This window comes from Dermacentor silvarum, chromosome 10 (assembly GCF_013339745.2).
Source record: "Dermacentor silvarum isolate Dsil-2018 chromosome 10, BIME_Dsil_1.4, whole genome shotgun sequence".
Taxonomy (NCBI): Eukaryota; Metazoa; Arthropoda; class Arachnida; order Ixodida; family Ixodidae; genus Dermacentor; species Dermacentor silvarum.
The window spans coordinates 18,784,575-18,806,684 of NC_051163.1; the positions used below are offsets into that span (position 1 = coordinate 18,784,575).

Sequence of the window (22,110 nt, forward strand, 5' to 3'; positions counted from 1 at the left end):
AGCTACATAGCTTTAGAGGTCACCTCACATACTACGCATTTGCTGCAACGCAAACATCAACGACCTCATCGCGAGGACGCGACAAGTGTTGAATAGCTTATCATCTATTGCTTCAACTATACGTTTATTTCTCGCGCTTTGTTTTCGCCTTGAAATTCGTATTTTTGGGTGCACCGGAGCCACAGAGCGAGCCTCTACACAGCTCTAAACAGGTGCGTCGTTCAAGGGCATTGTAATCCCGAACTCCGCGACACCCACCTGTGGCCCCAACACGTGGTTCCCTGGTTTCAACCTGCCGGCAAGCGTGTTCATGAAGCGATGCAAAACATCTTTATCTCTCCGCGGTTTTTTTTTCTTCCCCGATGCGTTCAAGTCCGCGAAGCTTATCACAAAAATAAAAATGTATTTTTAGTATGCCTACGCGATAAAAAAAAAAAAAATACAGCTCCAGTAACAGCATTTTAGTTTCATCATTATTAGCCCGTCCATGCACTGCAATATGAAGGCCTCTGCCAGCAATCTCCAATTTGACATGCCTTGCGTATAAGACGACTTCATCTATCGCCTGCAAATTTACTAATTTCATCAAATCGGCAAATCCACCGAAGTTTTTCAAGCTACCCTTCGCTCCCATTCGGTTACTGTAACACATCACCAAAATTATTAGCGCTACGCATTGTTGTTCTCTTTGGTATTGTTGTTCTGCTGATTTTTTTTAGTAACGAATTTGGGTTTTTGGGATAGCCGGCTCCGATTTAGCCTACCTTTCCATGTTTGGGATAGCCGGCTCTGACTTAGCCTACCTTTCCATGTTTCTATAAACATGGAAAGGCAGGCTAAGTCAGAGCCGGCTATCCCAAAAACCCAAATTCGTTACTCAAGCAAACAATAAAAAAGGTTGTTGTTGTTGTCCTCTGAATTCCTGACTCTTGCCCACTATAGGGGATTGGCCAGGACCCTGGTGGATTGCACCTGTCCAACTTCGCTTCTTTCTAATGTTCTCAGCTATCAGCTGCAGTCTCTTGCTGTCTAAGTGGCAGAACTTTGTTAAACCGCATACAAATATAAGCCCGAATGAAGAATGAATGTATGCGTTACACTGCCTATTCGTCCAGGCTTCTTGTTAAGAAGAGGCATGCGTCTTAAACCGCGCTTTCGCACCTCAATGCTTTCGACTGGCCAGACATCGTATCCGTTCCCAATAAACTTCGTCTAATAAACTTAACGAACTTTATATTATTCCTGATTAGTCATTTACAGTGGGTACGTGGGTAATACTACAGGTACAGTCACTCGCACAGCTGGTCTGTCCGTTCGTACGTCTGGCTGTCTGTCTTTTTATAGCAGTTACGCCCTGCTTTGCATAGCAGTTTTTGTCCATGTACAAGGCGAACACGTCATCGTTACGACAAAAAGAACAGTCTGTGCTGAAAGGGGCTTCTCTACAACGCCTACGAAAACGTCTCAGACGTAAGTCATACAAAGGCTAAGGCCGCCGTATTTCGTAGCAAGAAAGGCGCTCAAGTGTATGAGATTTGCACATGCAGTCGACGTCAAAAGGTAATGTAACACGAGATTTGAGAATAGGCTGAGAATGGCCACGCCTACCAGCCTATAATACACAAGCGAGCAATGTAGTATCATGTACGGTTTCACTGGCTACGATCACAAACTGCTCCGATGTTCAACGTCGCGCGGGTTTTTTTACTTTCAACACCTCCCCAGCATACGAAAACTGATCACAAACCGAACTGCGGTGGCTGTGCTTGAATACGAGCAGCGGAAGCCACTTTTTCCTGCAAAGCATGGCGTCTAGCTCTGCCTTTTCTTTTTTTTTTTTTTTTTTTTTTGCGGCTCCCAAATTGCTTCCGGTGCATGCAGTCAGCAAAAGCATTGCCTTCGAGATCAGTTTCTGATATTCAGAGAGAAAGCGGTCGCTGGGGCCTGGGCTTAGACACCACCTATTCGCAATGATTATTTACGCGCACAGATACATTGCCTTCATGCACCTAGAAATATATAAGATTGCTTGGAAAGTTCGAAAAAATAGGGAGGGGGGGGTCCAATTCTGGCCAGGATTGGAGACGGTCTACTTTGACAGCTAAGAAGACAGTTTCGATCCTCTTTAAGTAACGGAATGGATCTGGAACCGTCTGGAAGACAATGGGGTGGGTAGGTGGGCTAGGTGGTTTTGCATTACTGTACCGAAATTTACAGCGCAGCAAAAGACGATAGACGAAGTGCGTTTTGTGCCCTTTCCTTCGTGTATCGTCGTCTGCTACTCTCCATAAGTTTCAATACGTCCGGAAGACGCCTCTCCGACGTCACGCCACCTCGCGTTGGCAAGGAAAAAAAGCTAAGAAAAGCACATGGCGTGCACGAACATACAAAAAGAAACACAACGTCACTTAAACTAGGCGCATAAGTAGACGTGACTGTTTCGATAGGAGGAGACGAACTTCCCGTCGACATGCCAACAAGCCTCGTGCTCAGCCGCCATGTTGTTGGGACAGCAAAGCAGGCTGTGTTCCAATACTCGCAGTATAGACAGCAATGTAGACGGCTAAGCGAACAGCGGCCATCTTAAATCTCGTTCCCATTCTCCCGAAGACGTCAAAGTATAGCAGTGGCGCACCGACGGGGGGGGATTCGGGGGTTGGAACCCCCCCCTGAGGCCGACTTAACCCCCCCCCCCTTTTGTTTAACCCCTTTTCTTTCCTTACGCATTTGAGTACTGCAACTAAGATGTAAGACGTGCAATCGTCTGCACACTCGCAAAAAGCGCATTTTATTGACAATTTCCCGTGAAGAAATCGAAATTAGTGCTGTTTAGACGGTATTGGCAAACTGTCAACCCCCCCCTGGCAGAGATCCTGGGTGCGCTACTGAAGTATAGACAGCTTCACGGAAACAGCATTGAAGTAAAAAATGATGCAGGCTACTTTCCTGTCCAAACAAGATGGCGGCTGAGCAAGACGCTTGGAAATCCGACAGGAAGGTCGTCTGAGCACGAGAAAACGTAGAGACGCTTTCCTACGCTCTTAATGCAAGTCACATCGTGTTTTTTTCTTAGGTTCGCAGGCGCAAAGACTTAAAATACAGAAATAATGCGCGCTTTTCTCAACTTTTGCGGCGTCACGTCGCAGAAGCGTCTTCCATACATCGTCCAGACGGTTCTAAACGCGTTCCATCGATTACGTGGCCTCGAAGCTGTCTCGGCTGTCTCCTTAGCTGTCTACGTACGAGTAGACTGTCTCCGATGCTGGCCAGAACTGGAACATACCCTTAGTCTGCGTAGTTTTTGGACTTCGATGCTGTCTTCGCGGAGCTGCCTGTTTCGCCTGCTTCGTTAGAACTGGAACGAGATTTAAGATGGCCGCTGCCCGCTTAACTGCCTATTTAGCCGTCCACGGCGAGTATGGGAACACAGCCTCTGCGTATAACAAATAACGTCGCAAGAACCTCTGAAGCCGCAAGCACGGAAATTAGACAAAATCCGCGTACTATATACGCATCATTCTCATCCATGACAGCTGGACGATCGTACAGCGTCAGAGTTCCGTCGAGTAATTTCTCGCGCAGGAAACTCCGTGACGGAAGCGACCGCGCAGCTGCGAGCGAGCGCGCCATAACCCTGTCAAGACCGAAGCCGCGCGAGCGAGCCCCTATATATTCGGTCGCGGCAAAATTTCCCGCCAGCGGCGGTTTGGCCGCGCGGGCTGTCAGTCGGCGACGAGCGAACATCTGCGTTCAACGTGCACATACTCGTCACAGGAAAGAGGAAGTAATTACGTTTCCAACGGTGGCGTGTGACGCAGAAGCGGTGACGTTATCGGAAACCGTGTACGCGATAGCACCTTCAGAGATGGCTGCTTCCTATCCTCTTCAGTCACGAATTATGATCGACTATCTATAAATGTAGGAAATTTACGTAATTTTACGCCAAGGTGCGGCGGACTCCATCAAGAGCGAGTCAAGATGGTAGCAGGACTCTTTCTGCATTTTATGATGAGTCACCATAATTACAGAGTGATCAAGTATCTAATTATTGTGCATTCAGTAATGATACGTTTCTTCATAAAAAAGTAATTTATTCACAGGCGCGAATTACTCGCACAAGTTTATTGGTTGCGAGCACTACTAGAAAGAAAAAAAAATATTTCGCACTTGATGCCGAAAAGTCCCACGTCACATTAACACTGTAGTGCCTTCTCCAAAGCGACAACTTCGGTAGCGATAAGATTTCCCTCAGAAGTAAAATGAACGTACTTGAGGTAAGCAGAACATTAATTTTACCCTAAGCTGGATGTTTCTGGGTTATTCCTTGCGAAAAATGCACAGAAGTGGCAAAAAGTAAGTCGCGTCCACAAGTGTGTACACCGTGACTGAAGCAGCTATAGAAGCAGCTGCAAATTCTGCTCTATAGCGAAAGAATCTTGTTGTTAATCAAATTGCACGCGTGGCGACGCGAATAGATGGTGTACATTTTGGAACGTACGCGAACGCCAGCAATGTACGATGAGTCATGTATAAATATCCGGCGCACTTGACCCGCGTACGTCATACTTTGACGACCGACGACTGTGCTCGCCGCTAACGTGGTGCTTTTTTAAACGTTGATTGTTATCTCTTGGCACCACGCTCACCCAATGAAGAGTTCACTTGTTAACTCTCGCCTTTGGCAGCTATAGTGTCTTATCCTTTATACCGTCACGACTACGTGATATCCAGCAGAACCTATTCTCTGCTGGCCCACCGGGCAGAACGAATTTTCCTCAACTACGAGGTTTTTTTTTTTTTTTTTTTTTTTTTTTTTTCCTTTAACACCCGTATGGGTCTCCTTTGTAGTTTTGTGCCACTGTCAGGTATAGACGACCAATTTTCCCTTTCAGGAAATCTCCCTCCATTTTGCGAATTCATAAACATTTCTCTCTCTCTCTTTTTTTTATCTGCCTTGTATTGCGTGACAATTTTTTCTCGAGAAGAGTTGTGGCTTTCTGGCTATTCTTGCCTGTGTTTCCGTGGCATCTCATGTCGAAATAAAGGTTTGAGACAACCTACTGCGACGCAGCACAAGTTTACAGCTAGACACGTGCACGGCTAACTTGAAGGAACATTAAAGAGAACAAAAAGAAAATTCAGCTGTTCTAGCAAATTAACCGTTTACAATACCATAAAGGCCACTTTATTCTGGAAGGAGTATTGGTAAGTCAGAAAAGACTCAACAACGGCAGACCACGAGACGACGCCGCCTTGAAGTTTTCGCACTAGCTTCACCATGACGTCATCATTTAAGACGGCCCCGGCAAACACCTCCTAGATAGCACAGTTAGGCCTGTGCACTTTGATTCATGACGTCATGCTACCTTGGCCGACTGTCATATAGAATATAAATGGGGATGCTCTCATGAGTGAGCCGCGGTGATTTTGAAATCACTGCTTTCGTCACACCAGGCTTGGCTTTGAAAATTTCGGTCCAATTAGGTACCATGACGTCATAAAGCAGAGCGCACAGGCCTGCTATCTAGGAGGCGTTGCCTCGGCTCGGGTCGTCTGCATTGTATTCTGAAAGAGCCAAAGGCTGAACTTGGCAAGTTTCAATAACTTTGTACTGAGCCAAAACGGCTCAAATATGACAAAATACTTCGAAAACCCCCGGCGTCACACTGACATACAGCAATCGGCTTTGGGCGCGAAATTCAAAAACGAAACTTTGACCTTCCCTTCATATTGTAATAACCAATATATTACCGCGAAATTGACGAAAATGAAAGTTTCGAAGGAATACTTTTACCAGTAAACAATGATGCAGTGTTTCACTTTACTATATATATATATATATATATATATATATATATATATATATATATATATATATATATATATATATATATATATATGCGTAATAAATGACGCTGTATTAGTAAATTATACGTTTCTGCAACAGCTCCTCCTCCCAATAAGATCCTTCTTCCTCCCATATCCTAATCCTGGGTTTCATTTTTGCCATATGGCTATGTATTACGTTCGCTGCATGCATTTAGTCACCGACTTCCATTTGTTCATTCACTGCTTCATATGCTTGATATTCCATTTACTCGCTGACCTCATTGATGCCTTCGTTCACTCAATCGCTGAACCACTCGCTCTTACTTTGATTCATCCGTTCACTCACTCATTCCTCTGTTTCTAATTCGCTTATTTAATCTATCCACTCGTTGACTTATTTACTATATCGCTCATTACCTCATTTCTCATCCGTTCATTATTTCATCCACTCGCTTTTTTTTCGTCCTTCTTACATTCATTCATACGCCCACGTGTTGTTTAGTTGGTTCATTATTTCGTTAACTCATTAATTCATTCCTTTGTTCACTCATTCGTTGACGCACTCTCGCTCTTTCATTGATTCGTTTATCGACTCACTTACTCCTTTGTTTCTACATTCGCTTGTTATTTGACCTATCCGTCTTCTAACGAATTTATTATTTTATCCCATATGCGTTTTTTTATTCATTCTTTCGTCCATTAATTCAGTCGTTCATCCAATTATTGATTTGTTCATTCATTCATTCACTTAATTTGCTCTATTGCTAATGCATTCCTCCGTTAACTCATTCGTTGATTAATTAGTTATTTCATTCATTCATCCGCCCACTCATTCATCAATTATTTTGGTTACTTCATTCGCCTTTTCTTTCATCTGTGCATTTCTTGTCTAATCCATTATTTCGTCCCCCAAGCGTTCGTTCGTTCATTCCTCTCCTGTGATTCGTTCGTTCATTCGTAATGCCGCGGCATGGCCTCTGGTGGCTTGAGTAGCTATTGGCAAATCCAGAAACCATTACTTGTGCTGGCAACCCTGACCGAATAAACAAACATGGCTACGACATCCAGGTTCACGGCGGCTCTTTCGCTTGGTGCTGTGCTAAAGTTTTTCGTTTGTGGCGTAGAATCGAGGTGTTTCGTCGAAGCCGAAAGGATCCTTGAGGCCGATTGCCTTATTTTGATCGGTCTGAAGGATTTCAGCGACGAAACCGTGGAAATCGTTGCGCTGTGCGTGCAAACGTCCGGCCTGCCTAGCGAATTGCATCAGTATTTTTTTTTTTTAATACAAATGGCTTTTCAAGCGAGACGGGGCTTAAGAAAGGGAAGTGTTTGTGCGTAGCGGGCCTCCAAAAGGTGGAAGCACTTGTTCACGGCGTTGCTCCACTGCTACTGGTACGATACTTGACTGTTTTGTACCTTCATAGGTAACTCCGCCCTGTGAGTCGTGTTGCAGTGAACATCACATAGCATCCCTCAATATACAGGTAGTCGTCTGTCGTGCTTTCAGTAGGTAAATACGGATACTGTGCACTTATAGAACGAGGCTAAAAACTGTTAAATTACCTGGTCAGCGTGTCGCGGGATAAAGAAAAAAATGTGGTTGATCCCTCTTATATAGGAATCGGTATAGAACACGAAAGTGAAACGTGTCTTCACAGAAGTAGTGTAATGTTTATTGCACATTGATATATAATGTCTATTGGTGTTTTGTGGCTAAAGCGCCCTTAGGCGTTGATGCACCCACGCTGACGCCTGGTGGCACGTCTCCTCCATCACGACTACCAACGTCGATGACCATGAGCAACCGTCGTGCATATGGAAGCTGCACTACGCTGCACACGCTAGCACAACGCGAAATACGAAGCACGTAACTGACACACTAATACAACGCGCAAGACAAAGCACGTAACTGAATCGTCACCGAGTCAAATCAGCGCGTACAGCGCGTCGTAATTGCAGCCTCCGCGATCAACTTCAGAAACATTTTCAGAGCTAATTGCGGAGGCCACGCTCCGCTGTGCTGAGTACGGTGAACGCCACTACCAACGCCACCTAGGTGGCATTTGTAGTGCTTCTTGATGCCAGTGTCCCTTCGAATGCTGGTATCGAGGCGTCGTAGTGCTGAGACCACCGAAGCGTTCACTGTCGGTGCGCGTTAGTGTCATAATGCAGTACTTCTCTTTTCTGCTCGTAGGCGGCGGCACCGCCCCGAGCAAGAGCGCGGGTACACGGAGGAGTGTTAGATATATAAGGCGCGTCTGTGTAGCTCTCTGCAAATGCGTTTGTGGCGCAATGGGTTAAACGCTCGGCGATCTATCGTCGCAGACCGAGAGGTCGTGGGTTCGATTTCCAAATTTTGCATGTTTGTGGAACTTTTTCTTCTGGTTTCTTTCTTTGTATTATGTTCTATGACGTATTTCCGTGACGGAAATACGTCAGTGAAGTCTTGGTGGACCCCGGCATAAAACACTTTCGTGTTAAAAAAAAAAATAAGAGTTACGTTTGTGAGTCGGGGTGCATCTTCCTTTTATAGTTAGCTGATCCGTGTAATAAGTTAGTCTGCGTCTGATGACTGGCATTTGTACGTGCTCGCAGTACGCAACGTTCGAGCTAGGGTCCATGGAGGCTTAGGAACACAGCAGACACCCGCCGCTCCCAGGAATTATCAAATACTGGTGAAACTTGAGAAGTGAATAGCAACCAATCGGAACAAGTTGAGTTTCTTCCGATAGGTTTAAGAAATTTAGCGATTGTTTTCTTTTGAGCAATGTCACTTGTGTTAGTGTAAATGCATGACCTTGAAACGAATCGAACCAGTTTTAAGGGAGTTCTGCTTCGTGCACAGTGTCGGAAAGAAAACTATGGCCGCGCTGTGGCCACGCCGAATGCTCGAAACCTGGAACGAGCGCTGTTTGCAGTTGCTTCTAAATTCCTTGCGAGCAAATAAACTGGCAACTCACCACGCTCAATGAGATAAACATCATCTTCTGATTACGCAGCTAAAGTAAAGCATGCTATTGAAAACGACATGCCGTCTCGCGGCATAAATGTTCTCCCTATATACGTCATGTTCAACTTCAGACCTTCCACCCATCTACGCAACTGCGGCTGTTACCTGGACTTCCGCGAAGTGAGGAAACAATGCTGTGCCGCTTACGCTTGGGCGTTGCATTCAGCAATGCATATACGAGTTTGATTGGAATGGCTGATAGCGCCGAGTGCAATGCCTACGGTGTAGAGGAGACCATGGGACACCTACTGCCCATCATTTGAAAACGAAAGACATGACCTGCGCACGGCTTTAAATCAGCTGGATAAAAAAACCATTCACCTTGAACAAGATCTTGGGACCATGGCCTCGAATATCACAGCTACAAAAGGCCACAAAAGCGCTGCTGCGATTTTTGAGAACCACTGGATTGAGTGACCGTCAGTGATTAAACAAAAAACAGTTTTGTGATTAAACAAAAACAGTGATTAAACAAAGAACGTCGGCGATGTCCACAGTGGACTTTCTCTTGTTCTCCTAATCTGTCCATCTCCTTTTCCCTTCCCCCCAGTGTAGGGTAGCCAACCGGGCTCAGTTCAGGTTAACCTCCCTACCTTTCATTTATATTTTTTTTCTCTCTCTCCGACCTTCCGCTAGTTGCCGTTTCTGCTATATACTGGTGTCTGCAGACAAAAAATACATTAGGAAGAATATTCCTGCTACTTAAGGCATTAGTGACACGAATGTTGTGGCAGGAAACTAATATAACCAAACCAAACGAAGCTTAAGCGTACATCTCTAGTTTATTACAGCGGCTGTCTAAAGAAAGTACGCTCCGCGATTTAAAACCCCCCAGCAACATATTTAAAATATTTAAAACGAAAGCAACGGTCTACTCGGCGGGAATAAAGTCGTCCCAAGTGAAGTGTTTCGAACAACCCACCTTAGTGTCAGTCACCTTTTTCCCCAATGCCAAAGTTTATTTTCCATGTCGCTCTCCGATGCGCGTCGTCTGGTACAGTACATTCGGGAAACGATGAAATGATTAATTGCTCTTTCCACCGCGATGACACGCATAATGGCACAGAGCAAAATTACTTCCACATCCGTATTTTAACAGCGAAGCTGTTCTTATGGCGAATTCCATTGGGAGAAGAGGAGCAGGGCGCCGCGCAGTGCGGAGTCGGGTGACAGCGCAGTGAGAGCAGGCACACTCGACCCGCCACTGGAATACGGCGTGCATTCGGAGAGCAGGTGGGAGGGGGACTTGTGAGGAGAAATGTACCATGTGACTAAAGCAATCGACGTCCCACCATTCCCTGAAGGAGAGCGGCAAAACACGCCTGATCATCTTGTAATCTGTCGGGCTTAACGCTGTCACCGTTTGCGGCCACGTACTACATACTTTTGTGCAGCGCCGACGCATTCCTCAAACGTTTCCGCCTGCGAAGATCATCTCAAGTGAGCTCTAGCAGCTTTCGCTGCTGTCACCGGGGAGCGTCTCAAGCACTTCAGCAAGGCGAAGACGCTTTGCTGCCGCTGTCCCCCGCGCATCCGACGAGAAGCAAGGCGGACTAGAAATGCCAGGATCTGTCGCTAAATCGCTGCGAAGCTCGCTCGTATCACCGACGTCATAATCAGCAGTGTCAAAACACAAACCACGCTAGGCTGCCGCCATTGCCGCCGCGCGCGCCGGCTGAAGCAAAATAAAAAGAAATGAGGAGGATATGACGGTTTAAGCCACGTGACTTCCTCCGTACTCCGCTTTTCAGCGAGAGCAGTCCGGACTGCTCCCAGCTGCTCTCGGCGCCGCGAAACTGCTCTTGTTCTACCACTGGATGACGGCGCTCCCACTCCTGTTCGACCACTGAAACACGTCGCCTCTGGAACGAGCACTTTCAGCGTGCTTTTGAGTGCTCCTGTTCTCCCAATGGAATTCGCCATTAGTCGACCCTTCACCGCCTGTCCGGTGTCACACAGGTCACGTGACCAGGAGAGGATGAGAGCCCCGCCGGAGGAGGGCAGGTCACGTGACCAGCAGAGCAGAGCAACACCCTCTAGAAAATATTTTTCTAGAGGGTGGTAAGTGGTTCTTGAGGGAAAGGGAAAGGTTGGCGCTATCTTCTGTGTTGAGCAGAGGCGCGCGCTGGGGGAGGAGGAAAAGCGATGGGTATAAGAGAAGGTGTTTCCCTGCGGCGCGCCCTTTTGGATAACGAACGCGCATCGCAGCTGGGCTGCGATGCGGCCATGGGAAGACCACGAAAGTGCGTACTTTTGAGGAAGAGGCTGCCTACAGATAGCGTCAGCGAGAGTTGGCTCGTGAATGGGCTCGTCGCTTGCTCTCATTACTGACGCGCAAAAAAAAAGGGGGGGGGGGGGGGGCGGCGCAACTTTCACGCGAAAACACACACACACACACACACACGTTGAGAGAACCGCAAATATGTAGCAGCACTAACGAGGCAACGCGCAGAGCTGCTGCCGACGCCGTCCGCGTTTCCCCGCGTTCGTGGCGAACGCCCGCGGTGTCCATGACTGTAGCCGGTGCCTCTGGCGGCGGCTCGGCAGTTTTCGACCAGAGAATTGGGCACTCGTCGAGTAGCGTGGGAAGTCGCTGCCTCTTGTCGCCTCGCAATGTTTCAATATAAGTACACCCGTGAACATACGGACCAGAGATTGCGTGATAAAGCAGATTTTTCAACTGCCTGCGAATGCAACTTGAAATTGAGGACTGCAGTCCAAACTTGACATTGCGAACTTTCCAGTGTACTCGTAATTTTCAGTTTATGCGTGTTCATTACGAAGAAATTCAGTTTTTTTTTTCGGCGACCCTGTGGTCCGTATACTTTTTGCTCACGGGTGCACCTGTTGTATATCTGTGTTTATTTGTGTTTACGCAATTGCATCACGTGCAACACATGCACATGTAACACTCGGTGTAACTAACACAGCTTCGCTGTTCGACCATCTTCACGGAGTGGAAAGAGCGCTGATTTTTAAAAAAAATTTCAGGGCTTGTGCGCGGCGGCATCACCACGATTTGAGAACTACACGTGGCAACGTTGCAGCCCACGCTGCAATGGGAGAACCTGCGGTTGAACCTGGACCGGCTGTTTTTCGGCGTTTGGGGGCCCAGCATTTAAGTTGGAGTCGCGAACTGGCTCCACCACCGAACGTGTGTGCAACTACGTAATACCGCAGCGAACAACGTAGTTCGCGGAAATGTTGACGGTTGTTATTCTAACCGCTCTGCGGAATGAGTATGCCAAAACGGCGGCGCGATTCGTGTCCAGGGTGTTCAGAAGCGCTGACGCAGCTTGTTTAGCGTTTACCTTGAGACCGCAGCTGTGCTTTGGAGAGTGCGCGCGCACTGCAACCTGTCAAAAGCGAAGCCACGGTGGCATGCGCTCGGCCGTGTTCGGGAGAAACAAGCGCAAGATACGAGCCACCGCGCGTAGCTGCTCGTGCATATACTTTGCTCGTGGCATCCCGGAAAAGTGACCGCAAACGTGCGCATATTTATTCGCTTCATTTTGCTTATTTTTCTGTTTTCGCTGCGTCATGGATATGATATCTGAAATTCTAAGGCAAGGCCTTTAATAAATGAAGGAAATTAATTAGGTTGATATGGGGTTTATTGGCGTTTAATCCCGTTAGGTCCAGCGCAAAGAGCACCCGAACAGTTCCAGCCCAACGCCAGCGCGAGGCAAAACCAGCGACACCGATCCTTTGGTCTTTCTCTTCCTCACTTCAGGAGCCATGCGACCACAGCGACGCTTGTGCTAACTTCGTCATTACAAGGTGATCAAATCAAATCATTTGTTTTCCAGAAAGAACAGTTTATAGAGGGGTTAATTTGCTAGAAAGCTGTTACGGGCAGCTTGACTGGGTCAATAAACCCTTGTCAAGGCGTTTGGGACGACAACGAATACATGACCGAAAGGCAAGTACACATTACGGTAAATGTAAAAACACTGAAAACCTTATCACCTTATCACACCAATACACATGACCTTATCATGTGTCATGACCTTAACCTTATCAACCTTATCACACCAATACACATGAAAAAGCTGCCAACTGAATTAACAAGAAAGTGACGACTCAGGAGTTGCACCTTGCCAATCCGATTTGACGAACAGATGTTCGTGATAATTCTACGAATGCAGTGGAAAATACACCGCTGTCCAATACGACGACAATTCTGTGTATATGAGCGTAGATGGTGCATAAAGCATGGCGTCTATGACGCGCTTCCGGCCCCGCAATTGCTTCCGGCGCACGCAGTTATCAAAAGCATAGCCTCCGGGACATGTTTCTGTTACTCGAAGGCAACCATCGCTGGGGCGTGGATTCGGTCAGCACCTATTATGCGTTCGCTCATTTTCCGGGACGCGTTGCAGAGGCGAACTTCTTTCGTTACCGGCGTCGCGCGAAAACTTGGAGCGCTGACGCACATATGTATATAGGGCAAGTGTTTATAGCGCGGTTTCGTGAGCGGCGCTCGCAATGAATCCTTCGGTGGTCACCGAGAGTGAATTGAAAGCGAAATTGCGGTACAGCGGACCAATCAGCGTAGCGTAAGTACTTGTGCCGACGAAAAAAATGTCAGTTAACGTTTAATATTCCTCAAAGTTAAACTTTCTTTTTTTTGCTAAGCCACCCGAACTTCGCTGACCGTGGCTGCCGATGAGCGATAATGACTATTCCAGGTACAAACCCAGAAAACGCCTGGTTCCGTAAATCTGACCTTCATGGTCAGCCAAGGTCAAACTGGGACTTCGCCTGCCACTACCGGCGGCTGCTGCGTAAGCCGCGTGGACGGCCACATCTTGAAATCCATCTGCGATGTGGACAAAGTGCGCCGAGTGCTGGTAGATTCGTACGCGCTGTGCTTTCGACGCATCAGTTCTCGTTGAAGCGAGACGCAGCACGAAGGTCAATTCGCTCGCGGCTGCTGCCGCTCCGCGCTGCGTCGGCGTGTTGTCTTGTGGTGCAACTGTAGATGCGGTAGTTGCTGACGGCGCCGAGCAGCGCCTGTGTCCTTTCCCAAGGCAAGCAAAACCGCGCGCTATCGTTCGACAAACCTGGTTTAACCGCGGCAATTTTTCATGTCGGGATCTCGGTCGCGCGTCGCTCCCAGCGCGAAGGTGAGAGCGGCTACAGGCGTGCTCCGAGCAGGAGCGCGTCGCTCTGAACGAACCAGTCGAACGTGCTCTTATAGCGCTCGATTCCCACCAGCCATAATGCGAACAGCACGGCGAAAACGCTCGAAAGTGACCAGTCGAATACGCCATTATAGTTTGTGCAACGTAACAAATACACTAGAATGAAGGCAATGACGGAAATATCGCGAGAAAGAAAAAGTTTACGTTATTCGGTGCACTCGATATTTGACTCGTGCACGCACAGTTCTACGGATAAGCCAAAAACGGATTGAAATACAGCGGACACGCAGATTCTCATGAAACATTCACTTGGGGCAACCAATTTTCTCTGTGCCGCAAGGTGTGATCGATCGGAACTCACAGGTCGATGGGTCTCCTGTCTCGATGCCGAGAGTGACCACTTGCAGTGCCGTCAACGGCAATCCGCCGCGTCAATCGAAAGCTATATTTACTATACAGCCACGCAGACCGCGCGCGTTGCAAACGTTGCCGTCTCTGACGCAGTCGAAAAGGATTCGCGCCACGAAGGCTGAGGAAGACGGCGACAGCTTTGATATATAATAACTCGAAAGAGCGAGATTGCATGTAAGGTTAGCATAATGCCAGTTACGACATTATAGCTTCCTGTTACACCTGGACATCCGCAAGCGACAAATCTGCAACGGGTACTAAGTGTCCGGCTCCGGCGGGCATTCGTCACCTTTTGTTGTCGTTGTTGTGCCCAGGTACTCAGGGTATCAGGCACAAGACGCCCACGGTGGCCAAACTAAAGTCTAACGTTCCAGAGGACTATATACCAGTTCAGTAACGGACAGCACCACTGCAGTACCTGCACTACACGGGGCAGTCATGTGCGTTTATTTCATGCCCCCTTTTGTACATCTTTTATTGCGGCAAATCCTCCGAAAAAAAAAAAGGAAGGCTACGACATGGCACATTCAGGCGTTTATTTGTTGCAGAGGCGCTCACGCAAGGCCTAGTCGGAAATCCTGGTTATTGTATAGGAACACTGGAAGTTGTATAGCGACGTCCAGGGAGCACTCTGCCGCAATAACCCTATAAAAATTAAAGAAAGAAAGAAAGAAAGAAAGAAAGAAAGAAAGAAAGAAAGAAAGAAAGAAAGAAAGAAAGAAAGAAAGAAAGAGAACACGTTAATTTAATAGAAGCTCAAATAGAAGCAAATGAAACGTTGCGAGGTGATGTTGCGAGGAGGCGAGCTACCCTCTCCACTGCAGAAGATCTGTCCCATTCTGGCTCTGGCTCTAAAGATCTGGCTCATAGCAGCAGGCCACAAAAACAAACTTCGCGCCTTTGACAGCAAAAATGAGGTCACTTCCGTTTTTAAGGGATATGGCGTCCCGATATTTTTTTTTTCTTCCGCCGGAAGTGTTCCCTCCTCACACAGATGGCGCTAAGCCCCATGAACCGCGCCATGTTTTGAACGTATAAAGATTATTTCCTCCTCCTCCTCCTTTGAACGTATGGGCTTCTATGAAAGCTTCGCTACCAGATTTTGACCTTGCAGCAGGCGCTACGCATCTGACGTGGAAGCGCCACGTGTGTGACGTCATTTTCCTGACAGGGAGCCACACTACTCCGAGAGGAAGGGAAGGGGAGCGCGGGCTTTCGTTGGAATTTTCAGCTGTTCTTCGGCGGCGTGTGCATCGGTGCAGTACTTTGCAGACACGATCGTCACCGCGTGATTGACACACCGTACTTGGCATCATTGCAAAGCCCAAATCTGTCGATGGTCCTTTAAAAGGGTTTCTCATCAGGCCCCTTTTGAAATTGTAACTATATATCTCTCTAAGTTCAGCAGCGCCGATAAGGGAGCGTTCTAACGTGAGAATTCTTAAAATAATCTCTAAGAACGATTCTTAAAAAACTAACAGATGGGACAGAAGCAAATTAAACGTTGCGAGCCAATGTGGCGATGACCGCATCCTCAGGCTTCGATGACGAGTACCTCCTGCTTCACGTGAAAAGCTACGCCGCATCAAACGATGACGTGATTCGGTTAACTATTTGTCGGTTTCTCGAGAGACTGAGGACTTCGTACTGTAATTAGTCGGTCAACAGTTATCCAGCAAAGCGAGCCAAGGGATATTTGTGCCGTTTACTTACTTCGATTCCACGCCGCACGCATCACATTTAACACAAACGAGAGCAAATACAACAGACAATCCTCGTAACTTGGATTCAATCGATCGGTTTTGTCCCAGCTCGCGCAAAAGTTAGGGCGGCAAACTGAAAAAAAAAAATTAAAACGCCGCGTCACAGCTCTTGCTGACCGAATTCGCGCCAGGTTGAACTACACCTGATCGCCTATGTAGATCTTTCACAGTGGCCAGCAAACCAACTTTCAAATCAATTTTCCAGCACGGGTCTTAATTAAAATGCCGTCAAACGTGGGCAATATGCTTTAGTTTGGATGAGTCCAGATGCGTTTTCTCTGGGTGTGTACGAATATGCGAAACTTTCGAATAACGAATCACATTTTCTCCAATTCGACTCGGTTTTCGAATGCAAGTCACTATTCGTAAATACGTTGTTTTTTTTTTTTTTCGAGTAGTTATCGACTTTATTAAAGCGTCAGGTGTGCGCGATCAAACATAAAACTGGAGCAAAAGCGCGATGAATTTCATCCTGGCGGCCACACAGGACATAAAATACAATAAATAACAATACAAATACATAAAGAAGTTACGCAGTGAAGCACACTATACGTCGCTCAGGAAGCCGGACTATCAGGGGAGCGCTATCATTCTCATTCACCGAAGAGTTCCCGAGTATGTGAACAAACTGCTAATTGAAGTCAAGGTCTTGTTTGGCGGCTGCACACGGGATTGGCGAACGTGGGATCTAGGTACCTATCTGGCCTCTAAGATTTAAAAAAAAACGGTCCTCTCATGCCTCCAGAGCGTCGTAGCGTGTCGAAATAGGTATCAAAATGTCGGTGTCAACGACATAAGAAGCGAAAATTGCACGCAGTGTGGGTAAAATTAACAGTACGGGCGTAATTAGCGCCAATACAGTCGAACATTAACCACACCACAGGCTGCACTATCTCCGGGATCGGCCCGCCTGGCATCCTTGTCAAAAAAAAAAAAAAAAAGCGAATGCGAAAATTCGACATGAATAAAAAAAATAGAGTCCGGAAAACAATCAATGTCTGACAATGGAACAGCGACAATAATGCACAATCTAATAATGCAGCTATGCAGCATTGCATCACATTTATTGCCGAAATTTCAGTACACATGAATGCATATAACGTGTACCTTGTTTTCTGTCGCAGAGATACTTCATAATGTGCAATGTCAAAACTTGCTAACGTTTTGAATTTAACATGATGTTTACACAGTTTTATATTAATAGTGATAACGGCTGTTCATTATAAGAAAAGTATATTCAACATTCGATTCGGTTTTGACACTATTCGATTCGCAGTCAATTTCAAAAATTACTAATCGTACACCCCTACACTCCATGCCGGTTGGATGGATGGATACAGCCCTACACTCCATGGATGGATGGATGGATGGATGGATGGATGGATGGATGGATGGATGGATGGATGGATGGATGGATGGATGGATGGATGGATGGATGGATGCTATGAGCGTCCCCTTTGAAACGGGGCGGAGGTTGCGCCACCAAGCTCTTTTTTTTTTTTTTTCACCAGTTGTTTGCAGCGCTGCCGAAGGTACGAGGCGTACACAAGGAATATCCTTGCGCAGCTGAATAGAGTTCCTGGCGTAACTGTCCGATTATTGGCGGGATTAGAGAGTTCCTTTTTTTCTTAGGTACATGCATACGTTACAGCGATACGTGACATGTTAGGACCTTTGACGCATGCACGTCGTATACCGCGAATTCAGCGGCTGCAGAGCAGACGGCGCGGCGCAGATGAACACGTCTGGAGGGGCATTCGACTTCCCTTTTGGCTAAGGAGTCTTGCAGGTTACACAGTACCGCAAACGACTTGTGGGATGGCGCGTAGTTTTCTTCGTTCCAACTTCGTTGTCCCCTTACCAAAAACGGGGTCTTGACTCGTAAACTGCCGACCGGAGATTTAAGTTAGATTACGACTGGTTGGTGACAAAGGCCCACACAGAATAATTCTATAATCGGGCACAACTTAAGAAAACAGGGGAGGCTCCGCCCAGATGACCGAAGCACAGTAGCCGATTGCCTCCGCGACTAAAGAAATAGTCCCGCTGACGCGACTCAGCCCAGCAGCAAAGCGCGGGCTGCCATGTTCTCTGTCGGCGGGGTCACCGGCCGTCCGGCTCATGACGTCAGTCTAGAGTGCGCGCCCATTGGTGGAGGCTCGTGTGCATCCGCCTTTGAGGGGCAAATGCAGCTGCCTTCTAAAGTTGTACCCGAATATAGTCACGCCGCCTACCGTGCTGAAAAAGTACCTAACCAAAAGGTAAATCTTTCAGTCCGGCATGCAAAACAGCTGGACAGGCACCCTCGTATATAACTGCATCGCGCTGCAGTTTCATGATGAATAGCTACCAACTCGCTCAACTTTCAGTACTTTTACAAATGCTGCTTCAGTTACACGCTGCCCGAGCACTAACTTGTCCACAAGATCGGCGATACGGAGGTGTACGGGGTCAGCGATGGCAACGACCATGGACCTATCCATGCCAGCGAACAAATACACACACAGGACGCGCGACCACACCAAGATGAAACAGGTGAAATTTTTTTCTGTAATTTTAATCAACACCCGGTAGTTCAACCTGTTTTCTGGCGAGTGATCGTACGCGTTCTTTATTTAGCTTTTTTAGTTCTGTCTCAAAATAGCTTTCCGCACTTAACAGTCGCGCAAATAAAGTGCTTTTAATACTGATAATTTTGATATTTTATTGCAATATGGACGAAAAGAAATACTTTTCTGTCCAATGTAACATTTTTTCAACTGTGTCTTACGTTGACGCTATAAAACACATTTTGAACGTGATTCTCATTGTTGCCTGCATTTAGCGGGCGTTTAGCGGATTGCTGCGGTGCTCGTATCGCGGGTTTTAGATTTTTTGGGAGTCTCGATTTGCGGTTTATTTTCAAATGTATAGTTGGCAACACAGGGCTGCAACAACTGCATAGAGGCACGCTAGCAGACGACCCGGAAGTCGTAAGTTTTCGTAGGTCGACCAGTCGACAGCGTTTACCGTGTTGACGTTACCTAACCTAGAGCACCATTTTGACATCACGATCTCGCAGATAGGCACCGGAAAGGCCAGAATAGAAGCATAGGATTTTTTTTAATTTTTTGGTGTTCCTACACCGCGTTCGTCAAAGATGATCGCCACGGTAAAACCATAGCCTCCTATGTAAAATTAGTACAAAGCCGCGGCAGCTGCACGTAAAGCAAGAAGACTCATCTGTGAAGTTGACTCTGGGCATATCCTTCCAAGGAAAAGTACCGTTTGTCCTTTATCCCTGCAGTTGCCGCTTTATCCAGGCAAACAGGTTTTGTCACATTTTAGGGGACTTCCAGACGGGAAAATGCGACGCGGCCAAAACTCTCTAATATTAGGACAGGATGGCGACGGTCAGTAAAGGAAAAGAAAGAAGAAGAAAAAAAAGAAGAAACGCTGGAAGGAGGTTCCACGAACAACTGCAATTCCGGGGTTGCTTCTGAGACATCCTGTCCTAAAGCGATAAACCGTCACAGTTCCGCGAAGCGCTGAAGCCCTAGGCTCTGTAAGAATACACCCGGACATTGAACGAAGTGCTTGGCGTTGCACCAGATACGAAGGAAATTATAAAATATATTGTTACAGCAAGGAAAACCATGCGCTCAGCCAGTTGGTGTTCGTTTCCACGCATAGGTTGCTGCTAGCGCACGCGCAAGTGGTGGTAAACCCTGATTATATTAGGAGAATGCCAGCAAACTTGAAAAAAGAAATATGAAGAAATCGAGAGGCAGACATAGACAAAGCGACAGGAAGGTGGCTGCTTCCTGTCGCTTTGTCTATGTCTGCCTCTCGATTTCTTCATTTTATTTTTCAAGTTTGCTGGCATTATTTTAGCATAACCACGCACCAACTAGTCCAACAAGCCGGGCACTCTCGTAAACCCTGATGTACGCACGTTAGCGTCGACTTAAAATTTTGTAATTAAATGCTTGGGTTTTACGTGCAAGAACACCGCGATCTTGTTTTCTGAGGCGCGCTGTCGTGGTGGGGGCTCCGGATTAATTTTGACCACACGAGGGGGGTTCTTCGATAACCGCCCCCATCGAAATTTGCCCACCGGGGTCGAACGCACGACCTGCATTTCAGCAGCGCAACTGCCACAGCCACTGCCACTGTGCTAAAGCGGCGGGTGGCGTCGGCTTTGAGAGCTACCTTTGCTCAGTGAAACACTAGCAGGATCTTCTCTCTCTCTCTTTTTAAAGCGCCTGCTTCGATATGGTATGATATGAGGGAGAGCTGACATTCTTTTTTTATTCGTCTGACTAAGCGTAAGTGTCCATGGACGAAGTAAACGAACCGATAACGACGCGCGGAGCTGCGTAATGCTTAGTTGATCTGTACCACCGTTTAATGCAACGATTGTGCGCTCAACAACTATCACTGTCTTATCAGAAGGAACCTTCGCTCCCTCCCTTGAGCGCTTAAGTTGCGCAGACGACAACAGGTGCCAACTGCACATGACGTCACAAATGAGAAAGCAGTATCAGCGCGTTCTCCTGGGAAAGCAACACACTGTTAACTCGGGCTGTTAGCGTCAAACTGCTACATGTCGAGCAAGAAAGGTGTCAATCGTAAATCAAGACACTTGGAAAAAAAAGAAAAGAAAAAGTACCAGTGACGTGCGAAGGCACCTAAGACGTTAGCACAGCTAAATGCAAGTTAATTGTTACTTAACACTTGGATGGTTGATCCTCTCCTCGAGATAAAGAAAGACTCCAATGAAGGTCAAAGTGTGCGCCCTCCTATCCTGACGACCGCTATACAAGAATAGATCGGTGCCTTAGTCGCTAGGTTGGTGGATTGCAGAACAAGACGAACTACACCCGTTCGATCGGAAGTTAAGAGAAAGCGTCTTAGGAGTGTGTACGTACTCACAGCATCGGGACGAGACGACGATCTAGCGAGAAGAGTGCCGCTTCCGCTGCGCTGACGGCTCGTGAACGCGATCCATCACCACCAATCACTCGGCTCGTTTAGCTGCCGCTCCCAATTGGCGACCACTTGCCGCTTTCGGAGAAGGCTACAACGCCGAGCCGGCAAAGAGAAGCAGCAGGCAGCTCCCCGTCGCAAACTTCGGCACTCCTGCGCGTCACTTTCAAAACACCCAAGCAAGCGGCAATTCCCTCGAGTCGATCTTCACGTCAAGAGAGGGCGCGGACACAACGTACTACGAAGCGACGAAATAAGTCACCGCTTCCGCGACACTTGGTGACGAACCACTGCGGGCAGGACAAGGCCCGCTCACACGCACACACACAGACACGCGCTCGCTTCTTGCTCAGAGACGAGACGAAATGCGCGGCGGCGCAAGACGTTCCGAGTCGAGGGACGAACCGGAGGCACGGAAATTTATTTTCGGCATTATCCGATCACGTGTCGTCGAGAACGGAGCGATGGCACTGTCAAACGCAGCCAAGTCGAGTTTCAAATCGAACACGCACGCGTACTCACGCAAGCACACGCCGGACGGGCACACGGGTCGGAAGCGGCGTGCGGCGTTGAGAGCGGTGGTGCAAAAACGAGTGTTTGTCCATCGCGCGCGCCGGCCCAACCGAGCGGAGTACCCTCCCTCACCGCCACCGCCCGGCCCCTCCCGCTACTTCCTCCCTCATCGTGACGCGCCGGTTTGGCTTGGCTCGGCTATTCTGAGAGTCGAGAGAGAGAGAGAGAGAGAGAGAGTGTGGAGAAGTGGAGAGAAACGTCGCCCAACCCGCCGCCGGGCGTCCGCTGGTTCTCTCGCTCACACCTATTCATCTGTTGCTCTGAATCTATCTGTTATCGGTTCCTCTCTATCTCGTTTCTTTCCTCCTTTCTAGCAGTCTACCCTTCTCTCCACCAGTCTGCGGCGAAATCGTGGCAAAATCGTTCGGCGAAACCAAAGGGGCCGAAGTCGGCCGGCAGCCTGCCAGGT

General features: G+C 47.6%; 1 protein-coding gene across 2 annotated transcripts in view; it reads right to left on the reverse strand.

Annotated features, from left to right (window-relative positions):
- The window catches only part of LOC119431006 (galactosylceramide sulfotransferase), a 96,079-nt gene extending 74,279 nt beyond the window's left edge, over positions 1-21,800 (reverse strand). The window contains exon 1 of one of the 2 annotated variants that reach the window (XM_037698475.2): positions 21,075-21,800. The gene's annotated coding sequence lies outside the window, so the exon portion shown is untranslated. Of the gene's footprint in view, positions 1-21,070 lie in introns of both variants that reach the window. The other variant, XM_037698476.2, reaches the window with a different exon arrangement.
- Positions 21,801-22,110: the final 310 nt, after the last annotated feature.